This window comes from Polyodon spathula, chromosome 12, assembly GCF_017654505.1.
Source record: "Polyodon spathula isolate WHYD16114869_AA chromosome 12, ASM1765450v1, whole genome shotgun sequence".
NCBI classification, from domain to species: Eukaryota; Metazoa; Chordata; class Actinopteri; order Acipenseriformes; family Polyodontidae; genus Polyodon; species Polyodon spathula.
In genome coordinates this window covers 43,372,754-43,397,084 of record NC_054545.1, presented here as the reverse complement: position 1 = coordinate 43,397,084, position 24,331 = coordinate 43,372,754, and positions in this window count along the sequence as shown.

Here is a 24,331-nt window from a genome sequence, read left to right as displayed (position 1 = left end):
AGTGTTTGTTGCTCAATATAACCGGCCACCCTGTCTTGTTGACACCAAGTGTAAATCAGTTGGTGTTTTGGTAAAAAGTTACACGGGTCAAGTTTTGGTACGCGTACCGCATTCTGACGGCAGTGAGGGAATTCGAAAGGGGGGGGCGTGCGTATACACCGGCTCGCGGACACAGATATATAAACGAACTACCTTGCGGTAGGCCTTGTGTAAAAACATGCATGTAAGGATTTTATTACAGTTCATATAGAAGCCGTGTTTTGTGGTTTGCTCGGATTAAACTTGCCTTGCCCAGTACTAGAATGTGCTGTTTTGCAGCATTGATATTTATTATGTGTATTTCTGTAGTGCTTTCTGCTTCCCTGTTCACTTAATCTCTGCCTCTGTGTTGTATCTGAAAGCTGGACCTGTGATCACTGACCTTCCTTGTCGAGGACGCCTTCCCGAGATTTTCGGAGAGACCTGTCACCTCTATTGTGTTGTTGTTATATACGAATCGCCGTTGGCTCCCCGCACACGGTCCTCATGCTGCGAGGAATTTGATCAATTGAGAGGAACACGATTTTCTTTGTCACGCTGCTGCGGGGGTGCCTGTGCTTGAAATCGAGGCAGCGTGGCAGGATCGCGGGCAGGGCAGAGCACTAAAAAAAACAGAGAGTGCTGACTGAGGAGGAGGCTGGGGGACCTCCGTAATAGAGTTTTTATCTTTAATACACAACAATGGATATGAGAACAGTTTGTGTTCATTCTGTTAGCTAATTATAATAAGAATAATACAAGCACAATTCCCATTGCAGGGCAGTTGGAGCAAGTCCAGGTTTTACGTTAGTTTTTCCCAATTGTTTACACACTAAAATTGGAACTTGAAACGCAATCACCGCAACCTGAAACTCATGTACCAAATCCCTAAACCAAGTCTGCAAAATTTCAAGCACAATTCCTGCTTTACACTCAGTTTCCAATTCTATATCGCACTTTTTGCAAAACACTACACAGTTCTCTGCATTAGGCACAACGTTCAAAATTAAAGTCTCTGTAGGCCCTTTGGAAAGCAATGCCAATCACAATGCCAAGCTCTATACACCAATTGGCAACACCCACTCCTCACAGGTGTAAACACTAGTTGCTGAATTGTTCACTTAGAAATCAGCGCTTTAGCGCTAGAAAAGGCCACAGATGAGCTCTCCTGTTTTGGAGGAAAATGGAAGTCAATGGTGAAGCAAGAGCTAGAGGTCAGGAGTGAGAGTAAGAGGAGGACGAGGACGAGGAAGGACAGTTGTCTCAGATGAGATCAGGCCTACACTGGTTGACCATGTGCTCAACCATGGATTGAGTATGAGGGAGGCTGGGCAGAGAGTTCAGCCCAACCTGAGCCTCTACACGGTTGCATCTATCATCTGTACATTCAGAAATGAGAACCGGTAAGTTACCTACCATCTACACTATGCTCTTTATGTATGTATGTATACTGTAGTATACTGCATCCTCCATCACCATGCCAACCTTGGTCCCTACAACGCCGCCCTTCTCATCACATTCCTGGACACACTACATGGCATCGTCATTCCAGCCGAGCAGAGGGGTGGACCAGAGCAGCCCAGGTATGTTGTTATCTGGGACAACGTGAGTTTCCACCAGGCTGCTCTGGTCCGCAACTGGTTCATCGACCACCCACAATTTATTGTTCTATACCTCCCACCATATTCCCCATTCCTAAACCCAATTGAAGAGTTTTTTTCAGCATGGCAATGGAAGGTGTATGACCGCCATCCCTTCCCATGCATGCCTTTTCGCCAGGCAATGGAGGATGCATGTGGTGAAGTTGATGTGGGGGCTTTCGGCGGCTGGAGCCGTCACTCCAGAAGATTCTTTCCCCGCTGTTTAGCCAGGGACAACATTGCTTGTGATGTAGATGAGGTGCTGTGGCCAGACCAAAATAGGAGGCGGGATGCAGCCTAATTTCTTTTGCCTTACATTTTGCATGTGTTTTTGTCTTTTTGTGTTTTTTTGAAAGAATGAGCCACTTTCATTTTTTATTTTTGTACAGAAAACCCTTTATCTTACTGAATGTTTTTCCTGGTTTTCTCCTGTTGGGTATGGAAAGTGTTACATACAAAACACAAGTGTTCAAAAATACTGCATTTTGGAAATAAATGACAATGTTTTGGTTACTGTATTGCATTTGTGTGTGTTTATTTATATATATTTGAGTAGGTATACATTACTGTGACAATTTTTTACAACCGGCTGCAGTGTAACACTGAAAATGCAAAAGGCATAAACCTACTGATGGGATATTCATAATAGTGTTTTGTGTTGAGCACATCAGTGTGTTGTTGGTTGGTAGACAGATCTATTCATATGACGCGTGTGTGTGTCATTTTGATGCAAAAAAAACATTTTGGAAAGAGATAAAACAGTTTTGAATGCAGTGTTTGCTTTTGCTAGAGATTTGTAGAGTTTTGTGTTTGTGGTTTTGTGTTTAGAGTTTTGGGAAAATGAGCCAAAGATTCAGCAAACGTGTGTAAACAGTTGGTAAACAAACAAACTGTAATTCTGTGACAATAATAATAATAATAATAATAATAATAATAATAATAATACTTTGAGGTTTTACTGTGAGCCGAATTAAGTTCATCTACTTTCCTTTCCCTTCCTCTCTCACTACAGACAGGCAGGCAGGCAATCTTCCGCAGTGGCAACCCTGAGTTTAATTCAATTGAGTCAGAATCAATACCCATCGCTTTCACTGAAGCGTGCGGGATAGTGGGAGAGAGATCGGGAGCGAGGGACTATCTAGGATGGGAATTTGAGCTACTCGGCCGGCCACTAGATGGCGCTGATGGTATTGGCCCAACTTTGCTGGTGGATTGTGCTGGTGTGGCTCCTCTCAAGTGTGTGGTCGTGCGACACTGTCGCTGTACATCTCTCCCTCCCTCCCTCCCTCCCTCCCTCTCTTTCAATCTCTCCTCTCGCTTCATCTCTACATCTCTCTTTCAATCTTTCTTTCTCTCCCCTTCTTGCTTCCTCTACATCTTTCTCTCTCTCTCCCTCTCACTTCCTCTCTTCATCTTTCTCTCCCTCTCTCTCTCTGTTGTGTTTAGCAGGTCTGCTCTTATCCCAGGACTCGGAGCTGAGTGAGAAGCGACAGGTGAGGGAGAATGTGCGACACACGGCCAGGGGGAGAGACACAGGAGAGCAATGCAGGCAATGTCAGCTCATTTCTGCAAACTACTTTTATTCAGAGTGCCTGTTTCACTAGAGGGCTAAAATAAAGAATTCCCCAAGCCCTGTATGAGCTGCAGAGGCTGCTTGCTGGAAATCCTGCCCAGTCTCCCGAGAGAGAGAGAGTTTAACTTAGGGGCTCGTCGACTGTAGTTGTCTCTTAATCGTTTTCAAATTGCAAACTGTGTTTTTTTTTTTTTTTAAGGGAACAGCTTCTTGGAATCCAGCCCATTGTTGGGAAGAATTCATAGTCTCTCTCCCAGTCTCCCTCCCAACCCCCCAGTCTCTCTCCCAATAGCTAATTCCCAGTCCGGATCATTTCCGGAGCGGCGTTCCTGCTTCGTTCCCAGAGATGGGAAGCAGCTGTTCTCCCTACAGATGTTGAAACTCAGACTGCATGTCAAAATAGAGGGAGGGTTTAATCACTCTGCACTGAGCCTGGGTGTGTTTCTGTATCAGTCTCTGTGTGTTTCTGTATCAGTGAGGGTGTGTGCGAGTGTCTTCATAACCCCCACACCACAGGAATGAAACATTACTGCAAGACACAGGGGTGGAGGTAAGATGGTAGTTTCAGTGAGATGCCAGTTCTTTTCAGGACCTATGCTCCCCCTCCCCCCACTGTATTTTTGTCCCTCTCTGCTCAGCGCTGGGTGTGAGCGGTTCCTTATCTCACTGACCACAGAATATGAGGCTCACAGTTCTGTGACTTCCTTCCTTCCTTCCTGAGCACAATCTGACTCAAACTGTCGTCACTGCAGCCATGATACTGACACTAGCGCTCGTCCAGAAAAACACTGTCTCTATAGATAGATAGATAGATTTGGCTATGCTGAATTAGCTGGCTCTCAGATCCCCAGTACAGCACTGAGTTCTCTACACTAGACTGTATTGAATTAGCTGGCTCTCAGATCCCCAGTACAGCACTGAGTTCTCTATACTAGACTGTATTGAATTAGCTGGCTCTCAGATCCCCAGTACAGCACTGAGTTCTCTATACTAGACTGTATTGAAGTAGCTAGCAATCAGATCCCCAGTACAGCACTGAGTTCTCTATACTAGACTGTGCTGAATTAGCTGGCTCTCAGATCCCCAGTACAGCACTGAGTTCTCTATACTAGACTGTATTGAATTAGCTGCTCTCAGATCCCCAGTACAGCACTGAGTTCTCTATACTAGACTGTATTGAATTAGCTGCTCTCAGATCCCCAGTACAGCACTGAGTTCTCTATACTAGACTGTATTGAATTAGCTGGCTCTCAGATCCCCAGTACAGCACTGAGTTCTCTATACTAGACTGTATTGAATTAGCTGCTCTCAGATCCCCAGTACAGCACTGAGTTCTCTATACTAGACTGTATTGAATTAGCTGGCTCTCAGATCCCCAGTACAGCACTGAGTTCTCTATACTAGACTGTATTGAATTAGCTAGCTCTCAGATCCCCAGTACAGCACTGAGTTCTCTACACTAGACTGTATTGAATTAGCTTGCTCTCAGATCCCCAGTACAGCACTGAGTTCTCTACACTAGACTGTATTGAATTAGCTGGCTCTCAGATCCCCAGTACAGCACTGAGTTCTCTATACTAGACTGTATTGAATTAGCTGGCTCTCAGATCCCCAGTACAGCACTGAGTTCTCTACACTAGACTGTATTGAATTAGCTGCTCTCAGATCCCCAGTACAGCACTGAGTTCTCTACACTAGACTGTATTGAATTAGCTTGCTCTCAGATCCCCAGTACAGCACTGAGTTCTCTACACTAGACTGTATTGAATTAGCTGGCTCTCAGATCCCCAGTACAGCACTGAGTTCTCTATACTAGACTGTATTGAATTAGCTGGCTCTCAGATCCCCAGTACAGCACTGAGTTCTCTACACTAGACTGTATTGAATTAGCTGCTCTCAGATCCCCAGTACAGCACTGTGTTCTCTACACTAGACTGTATTGAATTAGCTGCTCTCAGATCCCCAGTACAGCACTGAGTTCTCTATACTAGACTGTATTGAATTAGCTGGCTCTCAGATCCCCAGTACAGCACTGAGTTCTCTACACTAGACTGTATTGAATTAGCTGGCTCTCAGATCCCCAGTACAGCACTGAGTTCTCTATACTAGACTGTATTGAATTAGCTGGCTCTCAGATCCCCAGTACAGCACTGAGTTCTCTATACTAGACTGTATTGAATTAGCTGGCTCTCAGATCCCCAGTACAGCACTGAGTTCTCTACACTAGACTGTATTGAATTAGCTGGCTCTCAGATCCCCAGTATAGCACTGAGTTCTCTACACTAGACTGTATTGAATTAGCTGGTTTGACTGTTTGGCTTTGTTTTGATGATGTCGCCAGGGTTACTTTTTTCTTTGTATTTGTGTGTGTTTTTATGAGGAAATGAAAAAGAATATATTTTTTTTAAAAAAAGGAACTTGAAACTAGATCTGCCCATGTCACCATGGAAATTTCTCTTTAAAAAAAAATATATATATATATATATATATATATATATATATATATATATATATATATATATATTATGTATATGTGTGTGTGTGTGTGTGTGTGTGTGTGTGTGTATATCTCCTTCAGTCTTGTGCTGATCAGAAGTGTGATTAACTCTGGCAATGGAATCGGAAACTAACTGTGGGCGTTTCTTATTTAAAGAATGTTTTTGCAGGGTTAAATAAAGTTGAATTAATGTGCTTATCTAGAATCTTGTTGCAGGAACCTACAGTCTAGAGTCGTTTCAACCAACCAATCAATCAATCACTCAATCAATCAATCAATCACTCAACTGAGTTTCTTACCAGGGTTAGGCTCCCGAAAATTTAGCTCGATAAACCAAACAGAACTAAGTAAAATTAAATAAATACCAGATTTCCATGCTCTATTTTATTTGTATATTTTTTAATCCGTTTGAAACCTGCTTTCCTCCCGCAGCCTGTGTTCTGTGTTTGCATGGGAAGGAGACAGGATCTCAACTGGCAAGTAACAGGGAAATACAGCACCACCAAACCACATACAACCACACCAAACCACATACAGCACTACCAAACCACATACAACCACACCAAACCACATACAGCACTACCAAACCACATACAACCACACCAAACCGCGTACAACCACACCAAACCACATACAGCACCACCAACCCACATACAACCACACCAAACCACATACAGCCACACCAAACCACATACAACCACACCAACCCAGATGCAACCACACCAAACCACATACAACCACACCAACCCATATGCAACCACACCAAACCAAATACAGCACCACCAAACCATACAACCACACCAACCCACATACAGCACCACCAAAAAAACCTGCTCACTAACCACACACACCAGCCTCTATCGTAAAGACTCAGCCCAGTCCAATACTGGGATCCCTATCGGAAATACTCAGTCCAATCTCATGCTGGGATCCCTAGTAATGAAGGTTTAAGTGTAATGAAGCACTGTGAAAGCACTGTAAAGCACAGAGTGGTCTGATAAAGCATATTAATAAAACATGGCCAGCCCGGGTAAACTGTAGTAAATGCAAAGTATAACCATAGGAAAAGTATGGGGAAAGGTGCCCTGCTGGCGCAGTACCGGTTTGGTGCAGCAGAGAGCAGTGTGTGTCCTGAGTCTGCTGTTCTAAGCTGTGAGCCTGTGTGGAAAACTCATTCAGGAAAAAAAAAAACCTGATTCCTCAAACTAGACAACTAGACACGAAAACTAACCCCCTCTCACGTCTCCCCTCCTCTTTTTACTCCTTCTACCCTTTCATCTATCTCGCCTCCTCTCTCCATCACCTCTTATCATCATGCCCCTCTTCCCTTTGCCCTTCTCCCTCACCCTCTCTATCTTCCTCTGCCTCCCCAGAGTTTGAAACTTATGCAATGTTTTTATTTTAGATTTATATGTCCGTCCGTGTCCATCCGTGTCCCCCCCCCCCCCCCCCCCCCCCCCTGTTTGGGAACCCAGACTGGCATGACAGATTTACAGCTCTGGGGTCAGAGGTCACTGACAGCAGTGAATAAATCTTTCACTACCCCAAAGGGTTCAGAGCCATGTGGGAAGAATGTGGCATGTTGAGAGAGAGAGAGGAGAAACAAGAAGAAACAAGGAGGGACTCCAGTGTCACACTCTTACTGCTTGTGATCCACCTATATAAGTTACTCTCCCCCTCTTCCTCTCTCCCAATCCCCCTCCCTCTCTCTCTGGATGTTTCCTGTATTATCCCCTGGCTGGTTGTGGGTGTTTCCTGTATTATCCCCTGGCTGGTTGTGGGTGTTTCCTGTATTATCCCCTGGCTTGTTCTGGGTGTTGGTGTTTCCTGTATTATCCCCTGGCTGGTTGTGGGTGTTTCCTGTTCAATCCCCTGGCTTTTCTGGGTGTTGGTGTTTCCTGTATTACCCCCTGGCTGGTTCTGTTTCCTGTATTATCTCCTGGCTGGTCGTGGGTGTTTTCTGCATTATCCCCTGGCTGGTTCTGTTTCCTGTATTATCCCCTGGCTTGTTCTGGGTGTTGGTGTTTCCTGTATTATCCCCTGGCTGGTTGTGGGTGTTTCCTGTTCAATCCCCTGGCTTGTTCTGGGTGTTGGTGTTTCCTGTATTACCCCCTGGCTGGTTCTGTTTCCTGTATTATCTCCTGGCTGGTCGTGGGTGTTTTCTGCATTATCCCCTGGCTGGTTCTGTTTCCTGTATTATCCCCTGGCTTGTTCTGGGTGGAGAAAATGTTTGTGCTAGAAATAGGTGGGAAAACGTGTTTAAAGAAGACGTGGTTTAGCACTGCTTTAAAGAGGGGGCTGTGATGATGTTGCTAGTGCAAATAAGAGAATCCAAGGGCTTTTAAATCAATTTTGTCACCCATTCTTATACCTTATAATGACTCAGCAACATTATCAGGGCTCCCTTTAAATCTTAATTTTTTGCCTCATATTGACTCTTGCAACACTATCACTGCTCCCTCTATACCAATGCTTTGATCTCCATTGTCAAATGTCAAGCTAACTCTTATAAAGGTTTCCCACATAAAAGCACAGCACAGTGTAATAAAGCACAGTGAAAGTATAGTAAAGCACAGAGAGGTCTGGTAAAGCACAGGGAAGCATTGTAAAGCACAGAGGGGTCTGGTAAAGCATATGGAATAATTGTAAAGCACAGGGAGGTCTGGTTAAGCATAGGGAAGCATTGCAAAGCACAGGGAGGTCTAGTAAAGCATAGGAAAGCATTGTAAAGCACAGAGAGGTCTGGTAAAGCATAGGCAAGCATTGTAAAGTACAGAGAGATCTGGTAAAACATAGGGAATCATTGTAAAGCACAGAGAGATATGGTAAAGCACATTAATAAAAATAGCAAACCAAGCTAATCTATGTTAATGCCTAGTATTGGAAAGCATTGGAAAGAAAACCCTGCAAAATTACTGTTCAGAAATACTGTGGTGAACATTTCTAAGCTACAGCTTGCTTGCCTGGATGGTTGATGGTTGATGGTTGATTGTTGCCTCTGCTATTGCCCTGAGCGGGTCTGTGTGAGTTGATTTGCTCTCCCTTCTCGGGTTTGTGTATATATATATCTATCTGTCTCTCTTTCTATTCTTTCTATTCTTCTCTTCTTCCCGTTGAAATGCCAGTCCGCTCGACCTGTGTTCTCTCTAACGTGAAGTGACAGCTCAGCTCTCACACCTCCACTAATCTTCCTGCACAAACCAAAGGAAGACCAAAAACTAAGAAAAAAAAAACTTCACCAGAGAAACTTGCACATTATCATCACTCTGGCTTCTTTCTGCACTGGAATGGATCTCTTTACCAGGTTTTTAACATGCTTTATCACAATTTGCTTTTATTATGGGGATATTTGTATAATATAAACTAATACAAAACAATACAATGCAATGCAATACAATGCAATACAATATAATACAATGCAATGCAATGCAATGCAATGCAATGCAATACAATACAATACAATACAATGTGTCTTGTTATATAGCGCCCTCCTTCATGCCATGGCATCCCAGAGCACTGTACAGAGTTCAAAACAGCTCAATCAATAAAACAATGCAGCTACAACCGATGAAAGCACGTTCAGAAAAGTATGTTTTCAATTTAGACTGTAAAATAATCCAGTGTTTCAAGCTGCCTGATGTCAGCCGGAGTAGAGTTCCACGAACCAGGAGCACGACAGCAAAGAGCTCCGGCTGCAGCTGATTTAAGACTTTGAAACAACGAGAACTTCAACATTTTCGGAACTCAGTGAACAAATAGGAATATACAGAGTTAGTAGTTCTGGGAGACAGGATGACATTAATCCATGAAGGACATTATAAATTACTCGCGAGTAACCAATGTCAGGGCTTGAGCACTGGAGTAATATGTTGAGAAAGGCCAGTATGAGACAGCAGACTGGATGTTCTGCACGTTGTAGTTCTGGACTGTACATTATGACCTTAATAGTGTGCTACAAGTCTCTCTCAGTGTCTTCAAAATTCAATAGCAATCGTTTCGACTAGAAGTCTTTCTCAATGTTTTAAAGACTTTGAGAAAGACCCAACCGAAACGTCAGCCACTGAAATTACATTGAGCCACCGAGTAAGACTTTGAGTCAAAGACAGAGAGAGAGAGAGAGAGAGAGAGAGTGGAGGGAGGGAAGGAGCCGCCTTCGATATAAACAGCTGGCTGTTGGTGTTGCTCCAGCCCCTTTTTTCTCTCTCCCCCCCTCTCTCCCCCTCTCCCTCACACACTCCAGTTTTACAGCTTGTGATTTCCACCAAATTAGTGGCCTTGGTTTTAATTGCAGTTTCTAAAGGGTTTACTAGCCGCTGGCTCTTGGCTCTGAGTGCAATGTTACATAACCCCTAGATTTAGACAGTTTTATCATTTTGCTTTTTACATGCTGCACTGTCCTCTCTCTCTCTCTCTCTCTCTGGCTCCTGTTTGTTTATTGAAGCAGCGATCCTGTCTTCAGTATTCGTTATTGACACACACCCCCCTCGAGCCAACCCCCGAGAGTGTAATTAAGCGTTAATTAGATTGATTTGTGATCTGTGATCTGTGTTTTGTGATTCGTCCAGGTTTCCAGCTCAGTGGCTGCTGTCTGCTCCTGGAGTGAGTCTGGTTGCAAGCTCTGGAGCCCTAAATTGCTTGCTCAGGATTGGACAATCCAGGAGATGCGGGGCAGGGGGGGGGGAGCTTTTATACTGATACTAATGGGACACTGCAATTCAAAACCCTAGCGCTGTCTAATGGTTTACTGTTGTGCAACTGTGTCTTTAAAAAAATGGAGTTAGTTAAAGACTGGCTAAACTGTCCTGAAACTCCCCCCACCCCCCCGGTTCGGTTTGAAGTTCTGGGATTCGAGTTGCCTGGTTTGGGGCAGCGCAGGGTTAACTCTGTCTGCTGCTCACATCTGGGATTCATTTGTAACATTCCTGCCGGCTTACCGCATGTTTTCAGATGCATTAAAAGCAGGCAAGTTGCTTCTGCTGTCAGGAGCATGACTTTTTAATTTTTTTTGAGTAAATGGAACACTCTGATGGTTTCTAGGAGCTGGGTGTGCGGGGGTCCAACAAAAATGAATTCCACATAGACGGGACGACCCCCTCTGTTAAGACTTTCGCTTTGCTGGTTCAGGAAAGAAATAAGAAAGAAAGAACGAGTGAACGAACTAATGAAAAAAACACCCCATGGCTTGGAAGAATTTATAGCCAGTGATAAGATCTGTTCAGCAAGGATGTGTCTGTGTTCTGTAACTTCATCTGACTGAAGAAACCAGAGACGCACAAGAGCAGCTTCATCAGTGTGTGTGTTTTACCAGACCCACACACACTGCAACACACACACTGCAACACACACTGAAACATACACTGCAACACACACACTGCAACACACACTCAAACATACACTGCAACACAGATCCCTCATACACATATACAGAGGCACACTGAAACAGACCCCCCCACACACACATACACACACACACACAGAGGCACACTGAGGCACATTGAAACATACAGACACGCTGAAACATACACACACACACACAGGCACTGTTAAACAAGTTACTACACAGCTCTACACATTTAGCACGGAAGTGTTTATGTGTGTTGTTTTTTGAGTGTGTATGGCGGAGTGTATCCCTCAGTAAAAGCATGGCACAGTGTAATGAAGCAAAGTGAAAGCATTGTAAAGCACAGAGAGGTCTGGTAAAGCATAGGGAAGCATTGTAAAGCACAGAGAGGTATGGTAAAGCATAGGGAAGCATTGTAAAGCACAGAGAGGTCTGGTAAAGCATAGGGAAGCATTGTAAAGCACAGAGAGGTATGGTAAAGCATAGGGAAGCATTGTAAAGCACAGAGAGGTATGGATGGTAAAGCATAGGGAAGCATTATAAAGCACAGAGAGGTCTGGTAAAGCATAGGGAAGCATTGTAAAGCACAGAGAGGTATGGTAAAGCACAGAGAGGTATGGTAAAGCATAGGGAAGCATCGCAAAGCACAGAGAGGTATGGATGGTAAAGCATAGGAAAGCATTATAAAGCACAGAGAGGGCCGACTAAAAACATATGGGTTAGGGTTAGGGTTAGGGTTATAAAAAAACGTTCTGCCCATGTGGAGTTAACTGATGGGGGTGAGGGTGGAGTCGGTCTGCTCCTCCTCGCTGATTGGCTGCATGGTTTGAGGGTGGGGGAATAGGCGGGGCCGGGCAACCCCAGGGCGGTGTTGAGTTTCACTTGGCAGCACGTGATCGCAATGGCTGCTGGTGCAGTTTCTGTTGCTCCGCTGTGCGCGAGACTGCAGCAGTAGCTCGCTCTGTCAGTAACCGTCTCTCCGCGAGCTCAGGCTCTCTCAGCCGGAGAGGTGAGAGGCAGCGCCAGCTTCCCGCTTGCCGCTAGTGACCAGCAGACAGATGACAAAAAAATAAACAAGTAAAATAACTCGACCAAACTTTCACCACACAAGAAGAGGAGAGAAGAAGCAGGAGTACAAGGTGAGGAGGAGTCAACAGGTTCCAGGTATTTTGTAACTTATATGTATTATAATATCGACAGTGTCCTTTACTTCCTTTATATTCCAGCTGCGGAAAGAATGGTGAATGCGGTGGATATATAAGTACATTGAATGTTTATGGCGTTGGGTATGTCAAGTGTGTGTGTGTGTGTGTGTGTGTGTGTGTGTGTGTGTGTGTGTGTGTGTGTGTGTTTTATCTGTCTTGTTGAGGTACCGGCGTTTTACTGTGACAGCAAACTGTCAGAATCTCTGTGCAGCCGAGTGATTTCAAAGTCAAAGCACTCCTCTCTCTCTCTCTCTCTCTCTCTCTCTCTCTCTCCCTCTCCCTCTCCCTCTCCCTTTCCCTTTCCTCTGTCTGCCTTTTCAGCACGATTGCATCCAGCTGCACCATTCAGGTTAACTCTGCAGTAACTAGTTGACAGGGCAGGCTGTTGTCCTACACTGACTGCAGCATTATATTTCCTGCCTGTTACTTATACTGTGTGTTAAATTGAGTTGTTTGTCTAAATTACTGTATGTAATTGCATAGAAAAAAAAGTTAAAGTCAGACATCATAATCAATATTTTATTAATACACCCCACCCCTTTAGTTTTGTGCATTATCCAACAGTAAACAGGGTTTAATAATATCTTTGGCTTTCTCTGAACTTAACCTTTTTTTTTTAATTGAATATTTTCCTTGTGTTTACCACCACCTGGTCCTGTATAATGATATTATTGCAATGTACTTTGTTGCAAGTTAATGCTGCAGACAGTTATTTAAATGATTATACATTACCCATGTTGTTCATGCTTTTATTGGTTTATTTTTGTATGGTTTATATAAGGTCCTAAAACTCGTCGGTATTTATATTTGCGCTTACCCGACTAATCTCTGTCAGTCCTGGTTGTACTTTATTCATTCGTATATTTAACCCAGTTTTGTTGTGTAAGCGACACAGAAAGTTGCCCTCACCCCACTGCTAATACGGGCTTGTAACCAGGAGGTACCCGGTTCATATACCAGCTCAGCCACTGACTCACTGTGTGACCCTGAGCAAGTCACTTAACTTTGTGCTCCGTCTTTCAGGTGAGACATTGTTGTAAGTGACTCTGCAGCTGATGTATAGTTCGCACACCCTAGTCTCGTATCTTGTAAAGCGTTTTGTGATGGTTGTCCATTATGAAAGGCGCAATATAAAAATAAATTATTATAATAATAATAATAATAATAATAATAATAATAATATTATTATTATTATTATTTATTATTAACAACAACAACATATAAATGTGTAGAACAGTGTATTTGAACTTGAGCTAAGCTGTTTGGTCAAGCGCTGTCATCACTGGGTGAATTCTAATACAGTACTCTCCGGCTAGGAGAACAGCCCTCGGGAAGCAAGCACAGTGTTCTCCTAGCCGAAGTGTTCTTTAAGATAGAGTTGACCACAGGACACAGTATGAATCAATAAATAAATATTTATTCTTGTTCTTGTTCCTTTAGGCAGAGCATTTACAATGGGAAAAAGTCTATTTTACCACAAGAGTGTTCTCTTAGGCAAAGTGTTCTCTTAAGTGGTGGTCCTATAGGTGGAGACTATTGTAATATAAACTGGAATTGGCAGTTGTAAACTCTTGATTATCGTGTTGTCTTAAATGATCGTGTTACTAGTTGCCAACACGCATTGCTGTTTAATAACCATACTTGACAGTTCGCCAAAGCGAAAGAAGGCTTTTGGTTTTCTGTAAATGTTAATCTGTGGTTTAGGAGGCCACGGGTGCTGGTTTCATGCTCAACTCCAGTATTGCTGATCATTCAGAACAGAACACGGTTTGTTCTGTGGTGTGCTGTGATCATTCACTCACAGTGTTACAGGTCAGAACTACAGTTATATCTGTCCCTCACAATTTTAGATCTTGTTAATGAGCTAAATAACTGTCTAGACTGTATTTTTTTTATACACCAATATACAAATACCATTACATGGAAAACGCATTCAGATTCAAAGAAATTGAGTGCAGTTACCTTTTTTGCACTTTATTCTTCCTGTTTGTGAGAATCACTGATCAGGACTGTAAACCAGATGACTTTTTGCTGTGTAAGTTGTTATATTTGAAGGTGCTTCTTTATATACTTATATTAGAACTGTACTAAAGATCAGAGTGGAGATTACTAAAACAGTGATGACATTATTCACATTTTTTGCGGCTGTGTAAATCAGGTTTTGATTAAAGATTTCTGTTTTCCCTTTTAACTGGTTTCCTGCCCTAGGCTTTCTTCCTGAATTGTCGAGCTGCAAAACCTGCAGTGCACATGCATTGTGCGTTCAGGCCCTGTCTGTATTTTGGGGATACCTATGCCGTGCCCCAGATTTTCAACACTTTCACATTTGTTTGTAAATCCTTAAGTGCATGCCTTGTATTACAAAAAACGAATTAAACAAAAAACCTAAAGAGTGTTAATGTAAAGTTATTCCTGTCTCAAAAAAACGGAATGGTGCAACTTAAGGGGTTCTGATTTATCATGTGAAATTGAGGTTTAACCCTAATTTAAAAAAACAATTATCGGGGTAGATATCCGTCTTTATCAGTCAGACACTTCTTCCACCCCAATCCATTTGTGTGCAGACGAGTCCTTCTGGGTGGTCCATACTGAAAGGCTGAGAACCACCAGGCTACGCAATAACACTGGGATTTCATTTTGTCCTATTTTTTGAGTGTTTTATAAATAGGAACTTGTGCAGCTCCAGGGGAAGATGAAGTGAGTCGATGCCGGCTTGGGGTTCTGTACTTCAGTGGTTAGGAAGCGGAACGAGAATGAGGAAGGGAAGGCTTTGGGTTCGAGCCAAGTCACTGGCACGCACAGAGCTTTCGCACCTCGACTGACGGAGTCACCCGCTGTGAAAAAGGGATGTGGTAGACAAGTCAGAAAACAATTCTCGAGGTCGTTTTTGTGCCTTTTATACGCCTGTAATGAGTTATTTGCAGAGAGAGAGCGTGTTGCTGCGTAATTGTAAATTCAGTCATGATGCAAAAGGAGTGAGGGTCACCCAACTTGTATTTTTTTCCAGCAGAGAACAAAAACTTCTTATTCAAAATTTGTTTACTTCTAAGACAAGGGACAGGAATCTTTTGAAATGCTTAAACCTCTCTATCATTTAGTGTAAACAGGTTGTTTAAATATATATTGCTGTGTGATGTATTGATTCTGTGAGCAGCGGACAGGTTTTTATCTAGCTACAATAAGATAGACGTGGTGTAGCATTTACATTTCTTTTGGTTAAACCACAAAACTTTAACACACACAGCAGTGGCTTGTGTTATGTGTTGACGGAGAATTAGTTTCCTCGCTCTCAGAGATTTACATGTTTTGATAAGTGTGTCACGGGTACAGAAGTTGACAAAGTCACGGTGCTGCAGGCCTGCATTATTTCCAAGCCCTGGTGTTAACAAAAGGAGATCACATTCTAAAGGGTTATGCAAAACCTTGGCACTGTGTTTTCGGGGAGGGAAAAAAAAAAAAAATGCTTAACTTTTTAGCTAAAAGGAAACAAGATGATTAATAATGTTTAAAATGGGACTAGACTGACTCAAAACACCTGTTATTTTTAGCTTTCTTTTGAAATTTTGGCGCTTATGAGTTTGTTGTTTTTGAAATGTGAGTAGCAATTGACTGGCAGCATATAGATAGTATGCATGAAGCAATTCAGTGGCACGTTTACTGAATGAAACCCATTTATGTTTTAATATATATATTTTAAAAAAAGTATTTTGCTTAGTTATGATAGTAAATATATATATATATATATATATGTTTTTAAACCAAAACTAATTTAATTCCTTAAATAGACATTTAATGGAGACCATTAGTCTCAGCGTTTTTAATTCTGTCTCAGTCAAGAACTGGATGAGAATTATCATGACAAAACTGGTTAGCAAAATCATCTCATTAGTAAGTTAGCTAAAGCAAAGTAAATAAGTAAAGCTCACTTTACACTTCTGTTCTGTGCGTTATTTCAGAACAGAAGAACAACATCTATTGATTTGAATTTTGAGTTGTTACCGGCTAATATGTCTAACTGCATCGGCGCATTATTATTATTATTATTATTATTATTATTATTATTATTTTTTATTTTATTTTTTTCCTTGGTTTCCAGTTACAGTTTTCTACAGCACTTGCACAGGCACACAGTTTGTTGGATCGTGAATAACAGGGCAGGACATATTTATTTGGCGGTGCCAGTGCACCTTTGATTGCAGAGTTCTGATTACGGAGATTAACTTTTCAACCATCTCCTAATGAAGTCAGAGACAAGGCTACATGTGGTTTGAGCAAGAGAAGCAGAATTATTCTGAAAACCCATAACAGTGACTTGAACCACTGATTCCCACAGAGAGAAAAGAGATTGGGGACCAGAGCTGAGAACTGTATGAGGCTGTGTTTGTGACCATCAGTGGCAGGGCTCTGTAGGTGAAATCTTAATTTTGCAACTCTTAAAGAATGATTAAAAAATAGTTTAAGGACAGCTACGAATTGCAGGTTTCAGTGCCTTCACGTCATAATGTGATGACCAGGTTTTGTTGTTTAGCTTCCCCACTTATTAAAAAGCTGCTTTTATATATAATTTTCTGCATTTTTGCACATTTTTCACATTGAATTTGGTCAATCTTTTTGTGGGTTGTATTAGTATATAGAGGGAGTCTGAGAGAAAAATGACACCAAAGTTTGGTGTGCAAAGTAATCAAACATGCAATCTTCAGGTGTGAAAAAGTTATTGCCCCCCCCTAGTTAACTCAGCCCAATTAAAGGTTAGTTAGGGTCAGCTGTTTGAATGTTATGGTTAACAATCAGGCCTGATTTGGGCCAGCCCTGCCCAATATAAGCCCTTACCGTCAAAGTGAAGTTGCCAGCACACAGGTTCTAGAGCAGGACTTCTCAAACTCGGTCCTGGGGACCCCCTGTGTCTGCTGGTTTTCATTTCAACCGAGCTCTCAATTACTTAACTAGACCCTTAGTTGAACTGATAATTTGCTTAATTAGTCCTTTTTACTTGTTTTCCGCTCTTGAACAGTTGCATATTTCAAGTTAGCTGTAACATTTGACAAGTAACTTGAACTGCAACTGTTTAACAGCTGAAAACAAGTACAAAGGTCTAATTAAGCAAACGATCAGTTCAATTAAGGGTCTAGTTAACCGAGAGCTCGGTTGAAATGTAAACCAGCAGCCACAGGGGGTCCCCAGGACAGAGTTTGAGAAGCCCTGTTCTAGAGGCACATCGTGCCACGATCAAAAGAAATTCCTGAAGACCTCCGGAAAAAAGTTGTTGATGTCTATCAGTCTGGAAAGCTCTGGGGCTCCACCAAACCACAGTCAGAGCCATATTGTCCAAATGGAAAAAGTTTGGGACAGTAGTGAATCTTCCCAGGAGTGGACGTCCTGCCAAAATCTCCAAGAGCAAGGCGTAAAATCATCCAGGAAGTCACAAAGAACCCTAGAACAGCATCCAGGGATCTGCAGGCCTCTCTCGTCTCGGCTAAGGTCATTGTTCATGACTCCACCATTAGAAAGACACTGGGCAAAAATGGGATTCATGGCAGAGTAGCAAGGCGGAAACCACTGGTCACTAAGAAGACGATGAATGCTTTTCTCAAGTTTGCGAAAAAGCACCTGGATGATCCTCAAGAGTTCTGGAACAATGTTCTATGGACAGATGAGTCAAAAGTGGAACTTTTTGGCCAATACTGGCTCCTTATGTCTGGCAAAAACCAAAAAACCAACCACTTCATTCCACAGTAAGAACCTCAGCAACGGTCAAGCATGGTGGTGGTAGTGTCATGATTTGGGGATGCTTTGTTGCATCAGGACCTGGATGACTTGCTATCATTGAAGGAACCATGAATTCTGCTCTGTATCAGGGAATTATACAGGAGAATGTCAGGCCATCCGTCCTTATCCTGAAGCTGAAGCGCAGCTGGGTCATGCAAGCAGATAATGACTTGAAACACACAAGCAAGTCTACATCTCAATGGTTGAAGAACAAGAAATTTAAAGTTTTGGAATGGCCTAGTCAAAGTCCAGACCTAAACCCCATTGAGATGTTGTGGCAGGACCTGAAACAAGTAAATACAGGAAGCATTTGTTTGCAGTTATTGCTGCTAAAGGTGGCGTAACCAGTTATTGAGTCTAAGGGGGTGATTACTTTTTCACTCAGGGTCATTGGGTGTTGCATAACTTTCTTTAATAAATAAATTAAATAAGTCTCAATTTTGTGTTATTTGTTCACTCAGGGTCCCTTTTATCTAATATTAGATTAGTTTGGGTGAAGATCTGATAACGTTCAGTGTCAAAAATGTGCAAAAATGCAGTGTGGCACTGTGTGTGTGTGTGTATAATATATATATATATAATATAATATAATATAATATATACACACACTACCTTGTTGAGATTTGTTAATTATATAATCACAAGTAATCTGAGTAATCCGGCCTCCGCTCGGAACTAAACAGGTTTATTCCAGGAATTATACAACCAGTAATCGGTCTCGCAGATAAGTGAAGTAATTACCTGCTGGACTGGAAGATATCCTGGTTAGGTAGCCATTAAGGGAAATGGTTTGCATTAACCAGTTCAGAGCTGGTTTCGCATTGGGCTGATTGCCTGTGTTACTCAGTGTACTGAGTGTTTTTCTGATTCCTTATAGCAATAAGAAACAGACGCTCAATGTTGTGTCTCTTGAATGCTGATACTGCCTTGCAGTATATCCAGTGCTTTCTGCTGTCTAAAAAGATGATATTTGGGCCTAACTGGTATTAGATAGGTTCCTGTGGGAGCTGAACCAGTTAAATCCCTTCTTTTGCATCGCTTTGATGGTATTAAATAATCTTTAGGAGTCAAAGTACAAGGTGTCCCATGTTTGCAGTCAAGAGAGCAATTAGGTCAAAATATAATATGGAGAGGTTGAGACTGCCTTGTGTCTTAGAGGCAGTGTGCCCTTTTTTCTCAAAAGGCCTAGCTAATTGAAACAGGGAAGAGGAAGGCAATAGTTGGATTCTGAAATAAGAGACTGAAGTGCACTGTTGCAAGTTATCTCAGGAATTTCAGATCACTAGTACATGGATTGGTCTATTGGATTTTTTTATTTAATAGCATGGGATTTATCAAGCATTATACATACTTGAAATTCACTACGGTATCATTAGGGTGACTGATTTTTCCATTCTGGGGAGTAGCAAATTCTGTTTTTCAAAAATGACCATTTCCCTTTTTCCCACTTCAGACAAAAAAAAATATAATAAAAAAAAAAACTCACTCGTCCAGCGTTCTGTCTGTCTACCTTTTACTTTCGTTTTGAAAGTATATAAAAACCATCCCTGATTGGTTGTTGGAGATGTCAGTCATTTGGAATGCTAGTTCCTGCTGTGCAAGATATGCTGTGGCATCAATGAGCCGTTCTAATATGGCCCTGTTCTTTCTCAAGCTTTCGTTGTGTTTACTTGAATTCGTGCTCGCTCTTCAATTACATGCTCAACGCGAACCTGCCCCAGAAGTTGAAATTTAACTTCACAGTTGACATGGTCTTTCGACTTGCCGTGACGCTTTGTAAAATCGTTAAAGCTATACTTTGTCCATGTGAGCGAACTACCACAGTTAGTGAACCCGGCCAGCAGTAAACACCCTGAGTCAGCCAATCCCCTCTGTCATACCAACCACGCTGAAATGACCTGTTGTTGTTAGAATTTAAAATTTTTGGTAGTGGCCTCCCTTCAGGAGTCTCCAATAGAACTGTAGGAATGTGGTTGGGCGGGTTTAAAGTATTCAGAACAAATCAATGATAAATGCAAGTCAGGAAGGCGGGACATTGCCCAGCAGCACTGGCAAATGTATTATTATTATTTTTGTAGTAGGTTTTATTTTTTAATGGAAAAATGGTAAAGTCAACCTGAATTGATTTCCACAGTTTTTCCGGTGTTTTCCCGTGTTTATTGGCGATCCACCGATTTTCATTTTTTTTTTTTAATCGGGGGTGTTTTATTGGGTTTTATCGGTTAAAACCGAAAATCAGAAGCCCTAATTATAATGCTACACAACTATATGTATTCTGCACTGATATATCTTAATATATAAAGAAGAAAGTTTGTCTGTCTGTCTGTTCCTTTCTGAATTCGGACCCCGCAGGGGCCAGTGCAGCCAAACTTTGCCTCCTCTTTCATCCAGGGGAAGGTCAAGGGGTGTGTTTGGATCCAAAGTTTTGACCCCCGGGGTACTTTATTTAGCAACCCCATTGCTGTATCTCAAATTAAAGAAACGCGCAAAACCAAAAAATAAATAAAAAGAACAAACATTTAAACAAATTTAAAAATGGCAAAAACACATAAATTAAGTTTTAAAAAATGGAAAGGGGTCGGAGCGCACTGTGCGACACCCAAGATCGGTAACTTATAGGAAACCATAAGGCTACTGTTACTCAATTTGCCATGCATGAAATACTGAAATCTTGAATTTCCCTGGGCAACACTGGGTACTTCAGCTAGTGCTGTATTTTTAAGAATTATACAGGCTAGCTAAATAAGAAAAATAATTAGGTAATCATAATGTGACATCATTTTAATCTGATACAAAGACATTTCAAATGGCTACATTACATCAGTATAATAATCTCTAAGAATTTATCAGTGGTGTTAAAGAAATGAAGGGATAAAACATAAAAGGAACAATAACAATCTGATGCCAGTCTGCCTCTGCCTATTGGGCTTTTCCACAGACAACAATAACTTCTACAGAGCCTTCACTTGCCAAGACATCCCAAGGCGCTTCAGAAAAAGAAACACAAAGATTTAATTATCCACCCTGTGGAGCTCCATTACCTATTAAAAACAGGCGTACTTCATTGGAGACCCAGATTCAAGGGCTGACATGCCTCATTATCCTGCAGTGAGCTTCCCGAACGGGTTCATTTAGAAACATAACTGAGCATCTGCCAAGGTATTGTAAACGCAGCAGTCTAAAAGATGATCTTAAGAGTGTTTCTTTTGGGTTAGTTGAGCCCGACTGGATACCATCCCAGAACACACGCAGCGCTCTGACTTCTCATACAGTCTGTGTCATCAATACTCCTTTTTTTTTTAACGATGGATTATGTCATTATCTGGGCTCTGTTGCCTTGGTAACATCTCCATATTCGTCTGGATTAAGTCATTCCGGCTGAGGGACTTAACTATTGTTTTTATTGTTATTATTATTTTTTTACCAAAAACAAAATCTTGATCAATGAGTTCTCTCAGTAGTATGAATGTAGCTTGTATTTTCTTCTAATCATTTCAGTAGCGTGAGAAAAAACTATCCCTTAATCGCAGATAACCGGCCACCTCTCTCTGTCTCTCTTGAAATCTCAGAATAAATAATGACTGTGTATATATTTATTTTCCCGGGGCTGATATCAGCAGGGTGACGGGCTGCATTGCCTTTCAGGACTCTCATAATGAATGGGTTCCATTCCATTTTAGTTAATTTTCCCTGCGACAGTGTCATTAAGTTTGACAGATGATACGTTTCTCCCTTTGAAACGGGAATCTTAAGCACATTGTCATTGAAAATCTGAACTACCCCCCCTTATCCCTTCTCACCCAGCGCCCTGGGATACACTCTTAATATTCCAGTTTAAAAGGGATCTAAAGGCTGTGGATTTAACCCTTTAACTGCACGCCAGTTGTAGGGTTTTACAACGGCTGTATAGAAAACTGCAGTTAACTCCATCAAGATCTGTTGTATGTTTCCTGGCATCAGTGTTTAGGGCTCAAGGTGTGGGTCAATACAGGGAAAAGTGCCACAGTGGATTAACTACAGTGACCAATACCCAGAGAAGGGAGAGGGGAGAATTAACTTTGAACAAGAGCAGGATTAAACTACTGGTTGCCTCTTGGAGAAAGTATATAGCATCTATGTTATTTAACACAACTCCACTCGTTCCTTCGCCCCTTTAAAAACTTTGTCCCGTCACATAAATTGAAGGTTTCAACGCTGACGCTCACTTTTAATAATACAATAATAAACAAAACAAAAATAAACACCTAGCTCTTCTGAGCACTTACAAAACAATAGCAGGTCCCTGACTAACTGGCATACAAACAAACACTTTTTCTCACAGTTTTAACCAAAACCCTATAGTTCTTCAAATACCCTTTTTTCTCTTACCAGCTCCCTGGTGACCTCTGTCTTAATGGAGCTTTAAGCTTTCTTTTTATAGTCTCTGGCTGTTTTGAATTGACACCAGTTATCTCATTTGGGAACAGCTACATTCTCGCATGTTTTTAGCAGGGAGGATTTTTAACCCCCTCCCTGCCTTGCTGCAATATACACTGAACAAAAATGTAAATGCAACATTTAAAGTGTTTGTCCCATGTTTCATGAGTTGAAATAAAAGATCCCAGAAATTTTCCATATGCACAAAAAGCTTATTTCTCTCAAATTTTATGCACAAATTTGTTTACATCCCTGTTAGTGAGCATTTCTCCTTTGCCAAGATAATCCGTCCACCTGATAGGTGTGGCATATCAAGAAGCTGATTAAACAGCATGATCATTACACAGGTGCACCTTGTGCTGGGGACAATAAAAGGCCACTCTAAAATGTGCAGTTTTGTCACACAGCACAATGCCACAGATGTCTCAAGTTTTGACGGAGCGTGCAATTGGCATGCTGACTGCAAGGAATGTCCACCAGAGCTATTGCCAGAGAGTTGAATGTTAATTTCTCTACCATACGCCGCCTCCAACGTCGTTTTAGAGAATTTGGCAGTACGTCCAACCGGCCTCACAACCGCAGACCACGTGTAACCATGCCAGCCCAGGACCTCCACATCCGGCTTCTTCACCTGCAGGATCGTCTGAGACCAGCCACCCGGACAGCTGATGAAACTGTGGGTTTGCACAACAGAAGAATTTCTGTACAAACTGTCAGAAACCGTCTCGGGGAAGCTCATCTGCGTGCTCGTCGTCCTCATCAGGGTCTTGACCTGACTGCATTTCGGCGTCGTAACCGACTTCTTCAGTGGGCAAATTCTCACCTTTTGATAGCCACTGGCACGCTGGAAAAGTGTACTCTTCACGGATGAATCCCGGTTTCAGCTGTACCGGGCAGATGGCAGACAGCGTGTATGGCATCGTGTAGGTGAGTGGTTTGCTGATGTCAATGTAGTGAACAGAGTGCCCCATGGTGGTGGTGGGTTTATGGTATGGGCAGGCATAAGCTACTGACAACAAACACAATTGCATTTTATCGATGGCAATTTGAATGCACAGAGATACCATGACGAGATCCTGAGGCCCATTGTCATGCCATTCATCCGCCGCCATCACCTCATATTTCAGCATGATAATGCACGGCCCCATGTTGCAAGGATCTGTACACAATTCCTGGAAGCTAAAAACGTCCCAGTTCTTCCATGGCCTGCATACTCAGACATGTCACCCATTGAGCATGTTTGGGATGCTCTGGATCGACGTGTACGACAGTGTATTCCAGTTCCCGCCAATATCCAGCAACTTCACACAGCCATTGAAGAGGAGTGGGACAACATTCTACAGGCCACAATCAACAGCCTGATCAACTCTATGCGAAGGAGATGGGTAGCGCTGCGTGAGGCAAATGATGGTCACACCAGATACTGACTGGCTTTCTGATCCACGCTCCTACCTTTTCTTTTTTTTTTTTTAAGGTATCTGTGACCAACAGATGGATCTGTAGTCCCAGTCATGTGAAACCCATAGATTAGGGCCTAATTAATTTATTTCAATTGACTGATTTCCTTATATGAACTGTAACGTAAAATCTTTGAAATGTATAGTATTTACACGCTGTAAAATTATTTCTGTTAACAGAGAAAAAAATAAATAATAATAATACAGTGCGTGAATGGCATCTGACCAGCCTTCAAAGGTTTAAAACAATCTTTGAATCCCTGGCTAGCGAACGAACCTTCGAGCCTTCTAATACAGCCCTAATTATATCATTGACTGGAACAAAACAGTTTGTCATTATCTAAAAAAGGCATGAATTGTCGACTGTAGTTTTTTACACACACAAAAAAATGTTAAAGAAGTAAAATGTGGTGATCTT